The sequence below is a fragment of the Podarcis melisellensis genome (genome assembly GCF_964234715.1).
Source record: "Podarcis melisellensis genome assembly, chromosome: 3".
Lineage (NCBI taxonomy): Eukaryota > Metazoa > Chordata > Lepidosauria > Squamata > Lacertidae > Podarcis > Podarcis melisellensis.
In genome coordinates, this window is record NC_138530.1 from 2,450,890 (window position 1) to 2,464,931 (window position 14,042).

At 42.8% G+C, this 14,042-nt stretch overlaps 1 long non-coding RNA gene across 1 annotated transcript; it reads left to right on the top strand.

Annotated features, from left to right (window-relative positions):
- Positions 1–492: 492 nt before the first annotated feature.
- On the top strand, positions 493–2,671 carry LOC309366217. Its single transcript, XR_014166583.1, has 3 exons — positions 493–648; positions 1,699–1,830; positions 2,380–2,671. It is a non-coding gene; the product is annotated as an uncharacterized lncRNA (long non-coding RNA).
- The last annotated feature ends 11,371 nt before the right edge of the window (positions 2,672–14,042 follow it).

The window sequence follows — 14,042 nt, forward strand, 5'->3', positions numbered from 1 at the left end:
GCACTATCTCCTGTAGGAGCAAACGCTATTCTTTAACTGTGTGCTGTGAAGGATCTTTTTCAAATGCATTATCTGAAGAAACCTTAATTCTGAAAAAGGGTATAAGGAGATCCCTGCTGGATCAGGCCAGCAGCCTGCAAGAGTCAACCATTGTTGGGAATGGTAACAAGAAGGCTACCAGAAACACACATGTGAGAAGCAGCCCTGATCGCCTTCTCCTCCAAGAACGTGCTTTTCCTCTATTAACTTCATGGTAAACTCAATGCATAGCTGGGAAATTAATTCTCCAAAGCCCTAGTTTCAGAAACAACTCTCTCTGCTTCTCTTTGTCAGTCAGTGACACTAGCCTGGTTTGTGGTCATTCTTCCATATGTGGTTTTGCACAAGGGCGTTACTCAAATCCAGAAAGCAATTCTCATCTTCTTCTGCCCCAAAGAGATTGTGACATCTATGCTGTAAGACACATTTGGTTTCCCACAAGGTTTCATCAGTCCTCCATCCTCCTATAAGTAGAGGGACCTCTCCTTCCACTGTCAACTACTCTTCCACTTGGCTTCAGGCATCTCCAGGATTCTCACCAACCTCCAGCCATGAAGATCTTCTGCCTCCTCTCTCTCGCCTTCCTCCTCCTGATGCTGGTGGCTCCAGGTATGGCCTTCTTCTCAGATGCTTCTTCTCTGAGCTCCACAGCTCTTCGCTTTATTCCTTTTAAACCTGCATCTGAATCCCACTTGCAGGGAATCCCAAAGGGATGGGTGGGCAATTCTCTTGCCCCTCTGTCCCCCTTGAGAACTTCCCAAATGGGGCATCTGATTGGCCACTGTGAAGACTAGGTTGATGAGTCCCCTTTGGCCTGATGCAGCAACCAAGCTCTTGGGATCTGATTGTCATCCCAATCCCAAAATATGGAATCCAAAGAAGCTGTTGCTATAAAATCTGCAATAACACATTTCAGTAGATTCAGCTTTGTGGTGGGGAAGAGAGTGGGCCAGTTTCCTGGGCAAAGGGGCTTCTCTCTCCCAGGTTGCTAGCGGCCCCCAGGGAAGCCAGTGAATGCCTTGGGTCAGCCCCCCCCTGCTGAAGGTGCATGGGGGAGGGGGAGGGCCTCACTCTCCATCCCAGCCCCCTTTCCTGCATTCATCTTGCACCAGCCTCCCCCAACCTGGTGCCCTCCAGATGTCCTGGCTAACGGGATTGTTGAGGAACAAAGGGTGGAAGGTGTAAAAGGCCAGTCCTGGGAGATGGAGCAGCCTTCCCAGGTAGATCCTCTCCTTGGTAGTTGCATTTGAGTCTCTTAGTTTACAACAACAACAACAACAATAACAATAATAATAATAATAAATTATTTATACCCGCCCAACTGGCTGGGCTTCACCAGCCACTCTGTGCGGCTTCCAAAAAAATATTAAAATACAGTAATACATCAAACATTAAAAGCTTCCCTAAACAGGGCTGCCTTCAGATGTCTTCTAAGAGTCTGGTAGTTGTTGTTCTCTTTGACACATGGTGGGAGAGTGTGCCACAGGGAGGGTGCCACTACCAAGAAGGCCCTCCGCCTGGTTCCCTGTAACTTGGCTTCTCTCAGTGAGGGAACCGCCAGAAGGCCCTCAGAGCTGGACCTCAGTGTCCGGGTAGAATGATGGGGGTGGAGACACTCCTTCAGATATACTGGACTTTTCTCCTCACTTTCACCTGCAGATTTCACCGGAGCTCAACGTCCCACCCAGGATTGCCAGAACAATGGGGGCAGCTGCAGAAAAACCTGCAACAAAGGCGAGAAAGAGATTGGGAAGTGTTCGGGAGACAGGCGTTGCTGCAAGCGCAGCTAAGGTGAGTTATAGGCAAAACCATACCTGTGCCTGGAAATACGTCTGTGGCAGCTCAAAAAGACACGACCCCAAAGGCCTGAGAGTTACAGCTCTTTTTCTTCTCCCTGCCTTTGACCCTAAACCGCCACAGGGGAGGCACTCACTAAATTCTCCCAAATGACTGTTTTTGGTTTGGATCTTGAGAATTCCCCAAAGACATTTGGAGCCACCTGGAGCTTAGAAAACAGGAGCTTGAGAACAAGCCCCATGTGAAAAAATGTTTTTGAAAGCATAGAGGGCAGCCTTTGTCCATCAGGTGACCACCAGATATTTTGGTTTATCAGCCCCAGACCATGTAAGGAGGAATTTGAGTTTGGGATGGAGAACTCTCCCAACCTCTGAAGATTCAGCAGAAAGTCACACTCTAACCAACTCAAACCACCACAACCACCATGAACTCCCAACTCTGATAGCATCCAGCTCTTTGGTCTTCAGGGGGTCCCTGGTCTGTTATGAGCACCCTCCCACCCGTATTCATGGTGCTTCCTCTCTTTTTCATTTAACTCTACAGCAGACCCATCACGCATCACCTCTGATGAACGGAAGACCACCCCATTTCTTCTATGGAGATGCAGCTGCCTTGACTGCACCTCTGCAGAAACCTCTTTGCTCACAGCTGCTGCTGCTGCTGCTGAAGGCGCTTCTGGGAAGGATCCATCCCTGCCCAATCCTTTCTGCCCATTTACTCCAGAGCAAGCCCTGCTGTGCTCAGTGAGGCTGGCATCTTTGTAACTGGGTTTAGGATTGGATTCACCTGCTTATTTGCTTAAGCTTTTCATTTCAATAAATGCAAGCATTGGAAACCTCTGTGTGGTGGTGCCTTCTATGAAAAGGGGTGCAGGGTTGGGGTGGCGGCTCTGCCAGTTCCTCTCCATACTGTGACTTTGTTTTGAATTGGGAGTAACTGGCAGGTGCTTCTGTGCAAACCCGTGGCATTGGGAATTGGCCCATATCTGAAGGAGGTTCGGCGGGGCAGCTGGTGAGAGTGGGAGGGAAGCCATGCTAGACCCATCTCCTTTCCAGGTCAAAATGCAGCAAGTTTGCAATTATCATTAGAGAATCCTAGAATTATAGAGTTGGAAGGTTGCCTGAGCGTCAACTAGTCCAAGCTAAAGAATCTCTGACAGGTGACCATCCAATCTCTGCTTAAAATTCTCCACTGAAGGAGGGTCCACCACCTTCTGAGGGAGTCCATTCCACGGTCAAACAACTCTTTCCTTCAAAAAGATCTTCCCAGAGTTCAGTTGGGATCTCCATTCATGGGAGCTGAATCCATTGATTTGGGCCCTACACCCCAGAGCAGGAGAAAACTAGCTTGCTCCATCTTCCACATGACAACCCATAAGATATTTGAGTGTGGGTATCATATCTCCTCTCAGGCTCCTCTTCTCCAGGCTGAACCTACCCAGCTCCCTCAACCATTCCTCATACAGCTTCATTTCCAGAACCTTGATCATCTTGGTCACCCTCCTTTGCACACCTTCCAGCTTGTCAATATCCTCCCTAAATTGTGATGCCACAGAAAAAGGTGTAACTTTTGCTAAATTAACACACAGGAGGATTACTAAGGGGGTGAATCACCTGGTGCCAAGGCCCCCAATTGTCAACAGATTGTTGGGGTTGTAGAGTCTGCATCTTCTTGGTGTACCCTCAAGGGGTCCGAACTGCCAGGAAGCTCAAGGTGGGGAACACAGTTCTCCCCCTCTTCATTTCGCCCTGGCAGCAACCCTGTGAGGTAGGCTAGACTGAAAGGTAGTGAGTGACTGGCCCAGGATCATCCTGTGAGCTTCATGGCTGGCTGGGAATTTAAATCCTGGTGTCCCAGTCCAGAAAAGCAATACTAGATAAATTCACTTCCAGGTCAAAATGGAGCAATTCAGAGAACCCTAGAATTGTAAAGTTGGAATGGTCCCTGAGGGTCATCTATTCCTAGCTAAAGAACTTTGAATTGGACCCAATTGAAAGTGCTGGTTTTGACCTACAAAGGCTGAAATGACTCAGGACTGCAATAGCTCAAGGACCTCTTCCTACTCCCATTGTTGATACCGCTGTTTCTCAGGGGACGGATCCCCCCTTTTAATAAATCTTTTTATTTGATTTTCAAAAGAAAAAGAAAATAACAAAAAGATATACAACTGAAAAACAGTGCAAAATCAAAATAAAGAGCTTACTCTGAATTTCCTGTCTTCCCTCCATCCCCTCCATGGGTTCTTTTGATTCTGTTTTCAACTGCATATCAACACTTCTCCAATTTTTCATCATTCTAAATTATCTAAATGATCAGTTACACTACCAGCGTACTTAAAATCCTGCTAATATTTTAACCTGTTTGCAATCATTTTGTCTGTACATTATAAACATTTCCCATTCTTTTTTTAAATTTCTTGTCATCTTGATTCCTGAGCTTCCCAGTTATTTTTGCCATTTCAGCATAGTCCATTAATTTGATTTTTTTTAAAAAAAATATTTATTAACAGTTTAAACACTACAAAAGAAAAAAAAGTTAAACAAAACAATACAGTACAATACAAAAACAAAGACACTACATAACACTAACACTAAGACATTAAACTAACAAAACAGAACCCAATACTAAGAATTTGTCAAGAATGTATAACCTGCTGTTGAAATGGAATACATTAGATGAGACAGTTAAATCAGCTATGATTAAGTGGGCACAAGACATTGGTCATGACATTATGTTTGCTGACTGGGAACAGTTATGGACCACTGGTATAAAATTTACAGCATGTAATGCCTTAAGAGAAAATATTATGAAAATGATTTACAGGTGGTACATGACCCCAGTCAAGCTTGCAAAAATTTATCATTTGCCCAATAATAAAGGTTGGAAATGTAATGAGACTGAAGGTACCTTCTACCACCTTTGGTGGACTTGCCCGAGGATTAAGGCCTTCTGGGAAATGATTTATAATGAAATTAAGAAGGTACATTTCATAAGAAACCAGAGGCATTTCTCCTGGGCATAGTCGGCCAAGTGGTGTCTAAGAAGGATAGGACGTTTTTTATGTATGCCACCACAGCAGCAAGGATTCTTTTAGCAAAGTATTGGAAGACGCAAGAACTACCCACGCTGGAAGAATGGCAGACAAGGTGATTGACTATATGGGACTTGCGGAGATGACCAGCAGAATCCGTGACCAAGAAAAAGAGACGGTGGAAGAAGATTGGAAGAAATTTAAAGTATATCTTAAGAACTGTTGTAAAATTAAAGAGTGCTAAAATGTCAAGGGAAAGGAAAATATAGAATTATAGCTGCAATTGATTAAGTATGAGAAGAAGCTAGAAAAGAAAATAAGTAATTAGACAATTGGTGTGAGGAGTTGTTGAAAAAATTTCAAAAGAGGGATGCAGAAAAGGGGAGGTAAGGGGAAGTCTGGGAAGTAAGGTTTATGAAAAAGAGGTTTGAAATTATACATGTTTATATGTTTTGTTTGTCTATGTATTGTGTGTTGTTTTGTTTTTAATTTGTGTTGGAAAACCAATAAAAATTATATAAAAAATAAACAAACTAACAAAACAAAACAAAAACAATTTAAGACACATCAAACAATTTCAATATCTTATCTTTCATTCACTTGTTTCAACGACCTCCTCACACCTCCCTTTTTGTATTCCACTTCAGTTAATTGTTTCAGCAATTCCTTTCCATCTTCCTCTGTTTTCTGTCCTATAATTATCTTAACATATTATAACCTTATTTTTTCCCCTTTAATACACTAATAATCTATTTGTACTTAGTTCCTTATAACATTTCTACTAAAGCCATATAACTTCATTCCAACATTTTTCTAACATTCGTTGATTTTACAGTATTTCTGTAAATAGTCTTTAAACTTTTTCCAGTCTTCTTCCACCGACTCTTCTCCCTGGTCTCGGATTCTGCCAGTCATTTCCACCAGTTCCATATAGTCCATCAACTTCATCTGCCATTCTTCCCGGGTGGGTAAATCTTGTGTCTTCCAATACTTTGCGATGAGTATTCTTGCTGCTGTTGTTGCGTACATAAAAAAAGTTCTATCCTTCTTTGGCACCAGTTGGCCGACCATACCCAGGAGAAAGGCCTCTGGTTTCTTCGGGAAGGTATACTTAAGTACCTTTTTCATTTCATTATAAATCATCTCCCAGAATGTCTTAATCCTTGGGCATGTCCACAATTTGATTTGCCATTCTTCTCTGGTTGGGGCTGTCTTGTCCTTCCATCTCTGGGCTAGTAACATCCAGGTGGCCATTGTAGCATACATAAACAATTTCCTCTGGTCTTTTGGAATCTGGGTACCTATAATGCCTAATAGAAAAGCTTCCAGGTTTTTTTAAAGTAAATGTTATTTTAAACATTTTTTTTTATTTTGTTATATATCATTTCCCAGAATTTTTTAGTTTCATACAGTTCCACCACATATGATAAAAGGTACCTTCTACCATTTTACATTTCTAACATATATTGTTACTTGTTCTATACATTCTTGCTAGTTTTACCAGGGTTAAAAAACACCAGTACATCATTTTCATACAGTCCCCCCCCCCAATAAAGTAAATTTCAGATCTGTTTTCCATAGCCTTTCCCAGTTTATCATTTGTACATTGTGTCCCACATCTTTTGCCCATTGTATCATGGACAGATCCCTTTATAGATCAGAGAGCTGGTAACTGCCCATCTTCCTCTGTCCCTGGGCGCTGAGCATTCTGGGATTGGTGTCAGCTGGTATCTGCAAAAGCAGCCTTCAGAAACTTAAGAAAGTGGATTCTTTGTAATTCCATCTCCCATATATAGGGTCATAAGAATTCAAAGGTGTCATAAATAAAGTGAACATTCCTAAGTGCACAAGGTAAACACACACACATATAAGGATATAAACCCCATGTCTGGAAGAGTGCAGGAGAGCAATCCAGAAGCCATGTTGAGTCTTAACGACCCCAAATATTTCTCTGCAGAAGGAAGTACTGGTATCTTGGACAAACCTTCAAATCCTGTTTTAAGGGGATATTTTGTGTAGACTGCTTCTTTCTGTGATGCTTGTAGGATGCTTTTGGGTGGTCTCTGGCTAAGGGGCTGGGCAATTTCTAAAGTCTTTGGAAGCTCCTACACACCTTTTTTCTGGATCCTCACCTCCTTGCAGTGGGAGAAGAAAACTGAACACCTTGCTTGTTTGCTTGCTTGCTTGCTTGCTTGCTTGCTTGCTTGCTGCTGCCTCCTGCCTCTGTCCATTCCTCTCTGACCAATAATGGACTTAGGGGACATGGAGTCTCTTGATGGAGAGCTGGGCTGTAAAAGATAACCCCCATTTTTTCTATAATAACAAGCAACAGGATTAGTCACGGCATCCTTTCCCTGCGGTCACTGGGTGAAATGGAAACTTCCCTCAGAGGTCACAAAGAAAGGAATATATGATAACAACAAGAAGATGAGGAAAACAATAAAGAGAAGATTGGACAAAACTGTGAATATTATTTGGATAGAACTGTGAATATTAAAGCAGCAGCAAGAGTGACGTTTGGATCCCTTCCTGAGCTCGAAGCATGGATACCCCCAACAAAAATTTAAAAAATTGGCTTTGTAATTTGGAATTAATGCGATTTGATTGGTTTGTTAATAAAAGTTATATTAAAAAAAGAAAAAGAAAGAAATGGAAACTTCCCAGTTTTCCGTCTCCATCTGCAACAAGCAACCGATCCTGGAGACCACCTGCTGGTTCTTTGAAGTCCCTGCCCTCCGTGGTGGTTCCTTTGGAAGAAAGATGTATTGTGAATAGAGAGAAAGAGAGAATGAATATCATTTCCCAAGTCTCTAAGAGATACGAATCCGAGACCAGGGAGAAGAGTCGGTGGAAGAAGACTGGAAAAAGTTTAACGATTATTTATGAAAATATTGTAAAATTAATGAATGGTAGAAAAATGCAAGTTATTTCCTCTTCTCTCTATTATATTATTATTATCTGTTCTTAATATTTAACACTTTTTATTAGGCTCAATTTTACTTATCCAATTTTTACCCATTAGCTCCTTTCTCTAAGGTCGACCTAAATTCTCTCCCACGAATTCCTCCCTTTTTATATTAAACAAAAACATATCCAAATTCAAAAATCATAAATCATAAATTTTTACTATTCTACTCTCCCCCTCCCTCCCTGACCCGGTTTCTGTCCCTTCCCAAATCAGTATCCTAAAAAGACAGTTTCAGCCCGGATTTCTCACATCCGAGGCTCTTAGGCCCCAGTTAGTCTCTCTCCGTCGGTTTTGTTGCTTGTTGGCCTTCAATTCTCGAAGAGGTTGTGTCCCAAGCTCCCTGTTCTTTCCTTCCTCCAAATCAGTCAGTAGCAATTGCTGCCAAGGATCTGCCAGTCTCCCATACTCAAACTTAAAGAAGCAGTCCCAATCATGCTTGTTTGTTCTTTTGTATTCCAGTATTTCAGATATTCCAGGGGCTTCTTCCTTTGTCTTTCTTTCCTTTTGCAGATTTATAATCCACTGGTCGTCTTCTTTAATTCTTTTGTTTCCTGAAGCTGCAGGCTTTTGATTAATGCTTTCCACCTGAACTTCCTCTCCTTCTTCTTCTTCTTTTCCCCCCATTTCCAAAGCTGTCTCTTCTGTTTCAGCTGCCGGGTTTTTTTCCACCCACTTTGTGCCATCAGCAGAGTTGCTCAATTTAAAGTTCAGGGTCATAAGTTGTTTGTTCATATCCGCACTATGCTCTTGTAAGATTCCCACGAGAAAGAACATCCTTTCTATCTCTGCCAGTAATTTTCCTTCTGCAGCCATTGCAATATCTTTTGTTCCCTCCAGGGGGATTACCAGTCCAATAGTTCTTTTCCAACAATCCGTTACTTTGTTGTTCAAAATTACTTTGTTTCCAATCAGTTCAGTTTCAATGTACCACCTTTAATCCAAAAAAGATATTAAATATCACAGTTCCAGACTTTAACCGCCCGTTTGACAGCTCTTTTGACAGCTGTCAAACTTTTTGCTCTTTTTCCTCGGGCTCACACGCAGGGCACTCCCGGGTCCAAAAAGGGGGGGGGGATTACACAAAAGCTTCTAAAATTCCTCTCTCCTCTCCAGCACAATAACTTTTTAATCCAATTCGTGCAAGTTGTCTGTCTAAGCACAAAAGTCTTTCCACCTTAGTGCTCCTCTCCTTGCTTTAAATCTTTTTGTGGGGGGGGGAGTGTGGACTTCCTTTTAACACATCCCCCGATCGTACTCCAATCAATGGTAAAACTTTAGTGTCGAAATTTCATTTTACTCACGGGTTCTTTGTTTCAGTCCAAATTTCAGGAAGAAAGACAGCGCTCTCTGGCCATGGCTCGCGGCTTCGCTCCGCTGAGGTAGCGATCTACTCTCAGCACCACACCACTCTCCGGTCCTCTCCGTAGCCTTTAAAAAGGCTCTTCGGGGGTCGGGGAGGGCGCTTAAGGTGCCCACCGAGTCACCAAGTCCGCAGGCTTCCGCGCCTGCGGTTTCTGAGGGTCCCCGTGTCGCCGGCACGGCAAGACCCGTCCTCAGCAGAGCCGATTCCCTCCGGAGCTCGGAGGGAATCCGCCATTAGCCGTTCGCGCTATCCCGGAAGTGTTAAATATTAAGAACAGATAATAATAATATAATAGAGAGAAGAGGAAATAACTTGCTGAATTAATTAATGAAATTGGGATGTGGGAAGGGGAGATGTGGGGAAGTCAATGAAAGAGGGTAAAGAAAGTAAGAGATGAAATTATATATGTTTTGTTTTGTATTTGTGTGTGTGTTTGTCTATAAAAATGTGAAAACTCAATAAAAATTTTATATAAAAAAAGAAAAATGTTGGAATGAAGTTATATGGCTTTAGTAGAAATGTTATAAGGAATTAAGGATAAATAAATTAATAGAGTATTAAAGGAAAAATAAGGTTAGAATGTGTTAAGATAATTATAGGATTGAAAACAGAGGAAGATGGAAAGGAATTGCTGAAAAAATTAACAGAAGTGGAATACAAAAAGGGAGGTGTGAGGAGGTCACGGAAATAAGTGAATGAAAGATAGGATATTGAAATTATTTGATGTGTTTTGAGTTGTGTTTGTTTTGTTTTGTTGGTTTAGTGTGTTGGTGTTGTATTGTTTTTCTTTTTTGTAGTGTTTAAATTGTTGGAAAAAGTAATAAATATTATTTTTTATTTTTTTAAAAAGACTCTAAGAGATGCACTGTGTAACAGGACCATTACCTCCAGCTGTGTTCATACATACACATAAGTGCATAAGAAGAGTCTGCTGGATCAGAGAATCATAGCATTGTAGAGTTGGAAGGTACCCCCAAGGTCATCTAGTCCAACCCCCTGCAATGTAGGAATGTCAACTGAAGCATCCATGACAGGTGGCCATCCAACCTCTGCTTAAAAACCTCCATGGAAGGAGAGTCCACAACTGCCCAAGGGGGACAGTTCCACAATACAACAGCTCTTAATGTCAGAAGGATTTTCCTGATGTTTAGTCAGAAGCTCCTTCCATGTAACATGAAGCCATGGGTTCGAGTCCTGCCCTCCAGAGCAGGAGAAAGCAAGCTTGAGCCCTCCTCCATGTGGCAGCCCTTAAGATATTTGAAGATGGCTCTTATATCTCCTCTCAGTCTCCTTTTTTCCAGACTAACCAAGCCAAATTCTGTGAAATGATGGAGTAGTGGTGGTGTAATAATAATAATAATAATAATAATAATAATAATAATAATAAATTTTATTTATACCCCGCCCTCCCCAGCCAAGATCGGGCTCAGGGCAGCTAACCCCAAATATAAAAACAATTGATTGAAATACAGCTTAAAAAACAAGATTAAAATACAACATAAAAACATTAAAATGCAGCCTCATTTCGGTGGAAACTCAAATCAAAAACTTTTGGGGGGGGTGAAAACGTCGTCTTCACCAAGGCTATCCAGACTGGTCTCCCACCTCTGCAGAGTCGGTTTGCCCCTACAAGCACAAACTTAAACAGGAAGTGGCCAGTCCATGACAGTGGGACACAACAAGTACACACAACACAACACAACAACACAACACACACCATTCGAAGATTGGAGTAGATGACCCTTTGGGGGACTTCCGGTTGAGGGCGACCCCATCGCAAGCGGGGATTTTTCCAAGCGGAGAATCCCGGGTTTTTCGGAGGGTTTAGGGGCGTCACAGGGCGCAGTGGCCCCCAGAAGTAGTGTCTGGAGGGTGTTCAGACACTCTGGTTCCCGCGGAAGCCGAAACGCAGACCACCCGGCCGCCAGGTAACTCCCAAAGGAGCGAAGAGTGCGGCGGGGAGGGAGAGCGGGCTGAAGGGAAGCCATAGCTACCTCCGGGAAACGACGCCCCGACCTTGCAGGGGGAGCGCTTAATTCTCGATCACAAGAAATTCGGACCTAAATTGCTTAAAAAGAAGTGGATTTCAACATTAGGAAGGAGCCGGATGAGAAATATATAAATACGGAGATCTGCAATCAGTTTGAACGCATTATACAAGCAAAGCCGGAGAAAGAGAAGAGAGTTGCCGCTAGCGGCTATTGTTTCTTTTCCCCTTTTTGACTTGCCAAGAACTAACTTTTTAGAAGATATAAAGTATCTTAAGAAGAAACCAAGTTAAAAGGGGGAGCAGAGGGTTTAAGTTTTGGAACTTTGAAGGTCCTCTTTGTAACTGTGAGGGAAAGAGACAGAGAAAACGTTCCCAGTTTCACTTTTTTTTAAAAAAACTGCGCAACGGAAGAAGAGCTTCCGACTCCATTGCTTGTCCTTTTGTTTGTCTTTTAGTAACTACAAAATGACTTTTTTTTCTTTTTAATTGGGGTTTTTTCTGCTTACATCTTTTGAGTTACATATTTACTGGTCACCTATAATTTGGATTATAATTTTTTATTACTATTGGGAAATCCCTAAATAAAATTTGACTTTAAGATTGCTCTCTTAACCTTTTGGAGTTTGGGTCCCTTGTGGACAGAAGAAAAATTACAATTTGGTTTTTTTCCGCTTGCTCATCTTTGTTCTCCTTGACTTTGCCGATTTGTTGTTTTTGTCCCTTTAGTTGGGGCTGGATGTTTTTGTTTTTTCCCTTTCTCCTCAGTAACGGATTCGCCGATGACCTGGTAATACTGATAGAAGACACATTAAAAAGTCTAAATGAGGTGTTAGAGGAGTTTGAACAATTTGGCAAGGTGGCCGGGTTTATATTAAATAAGAAAAAAAGTGTAATGCTGTGGTGTTCAACAATAAAGGTTTAAAGACTTTCTCATAGCAAACAAACAAAAAAAGATGACCCTTTGGGGTCCCTTCCAATGCTACAGGTCTGCGGTTCTGGGCTATGCACTTTGGGAGGCCTGGTTGGGGCTTTGCAATCTCTTCTACCTTTCCTCTGTTTATTTTCCTAACCAAGAGCTGCCCCAACCTACAAGGAGCATCTGAGAGAGCAGCACCCTCTTCATTCCTTCTTTGAAAACAGGCAGGGCTGGGAGAGACCCCTGCTGGGAACCCTGCTGAGATCACTCAGCTTGATGGACTAACAGATGATAGAGAGCTTCCGATGTCAGACGTGGGCCTGTGTCCCAGGGCGCCACCCTCTTCCTTTGCGGCAGGGACCCAAACCGACATTTCTACTCCACTGTGTGCAATAAACTTCCATGTTTGCCATTCATAAATATGATAGTGCTTCTCTTTCATACCTTTGACCACCAGGAACCTGACAATGTTTCATTTATGGCCAGAGCTGTATCTAGGGAATGGCTGTAGTTGATCCTTTCAAATATGGGGAATGGGCTGTTGTGCTTCTCACAGCATGAATCCTGGAATCTCCAGTATCAAGTCATGTCTGGGAAGCTTTGACCTCCCAGATGCAACTCCCACCAGTGGCCAATGGTCAGGGGTGGAGTCCAGAGTTGTGATCCAAGCAACATCTGTATCAAGCAATACAGTAATAGTGCCACTGTATTCTGCTCTGGTCAGACCTCACCTGGAGTACTGTGTCCAGTTCTGGGCACCACAGTTCAAGAAGGACACTGACAAACTGGAACGTGTCCAGAGGAGGGCAACCAAAATGGTCAAAGGCCTGGAAACGATGCCTTATGAGGAACGGCTAAGGGAACTGGGCATGCTTAGCCTGGAGAAGAGGAGGTTAAGGGGTGATATATATATAAAAGGATGTCACATAGAGGAGGGAGAAAGGTTGTTTTCTGCTGCTCCAGAGAAGCGGACACGGAGCAATGGATCCAAACTACAAGAAAGAAGATTCCACCTAAACATTAGGAAGAACTTCCTGACAGTAAGAGCTGTTTGACAGTGGAATTTGCTGCCAAGGAGTGTGGTGGAGTCTCCTTCTTTGGAGGTCTTTAAGCAGAGGCTTGACAACCATATGTCAGGAGTGCTCTGATGGTGTTTCCTGCTTGGCAGGGGGTTGGACTCGATGGCCCTTGTGGTCTCTCCCAACTCTATGATTCTATGATAAGCGAGCTGACCCTTCTTCTTCCTTTACACCTTAAAACTCACACCGATGCAGATTTTAAACCTAGACCAGATTTTCACACACACCCCACATGCCCACAGCCTCATTTGCTTAATATTCAGTCCAAAGAACCATTCTGCAAAACTCAAAAGCTTGCTCATTTTTTGGTATTCTGTAAAGGTATTGGCTTACAGTGGATATTGTATTTTAGTCCATGGTGGTATGATTCTGCTTCTGGTTCTGATTTGTGTAAAAAGGGTAACGAGACCGCTGACCATTAGGTCCAGTCGTGACTGACGCTGGGATTTTTGGGGCTCATCTCGTTTTATTGGCCGAGGGAGCCGGCGTACAGCTTCCGGGTCATGTGGCCAGCATGACTAAGCCGCTTCTGGCGAACCAGAGCAGCGCACAAAAATACCATTTACTGAAATATACTCAGAGTCGCAAAGTGATTTCATGCTCTTTATTCAGCTCATAGTGGTGAGGAGGAATGAATGAATGTCCCTTCAAAGTATCTGCTTTATATACATTATTCACACAATGGGCTGCACATGATTGGCTATTTCCGGGATTTCTACTGTAAGCCAATCAGGTTGTGGATTCACTGCTATCTGGAGCATGATTGGGTGGTTTCTGCCAACCAATCATACTGCTGCATTGTTCTAGGACCAATCAGACTGCTGCATTCTGAATCCTATTGTTCTAGGACCAATCAGAC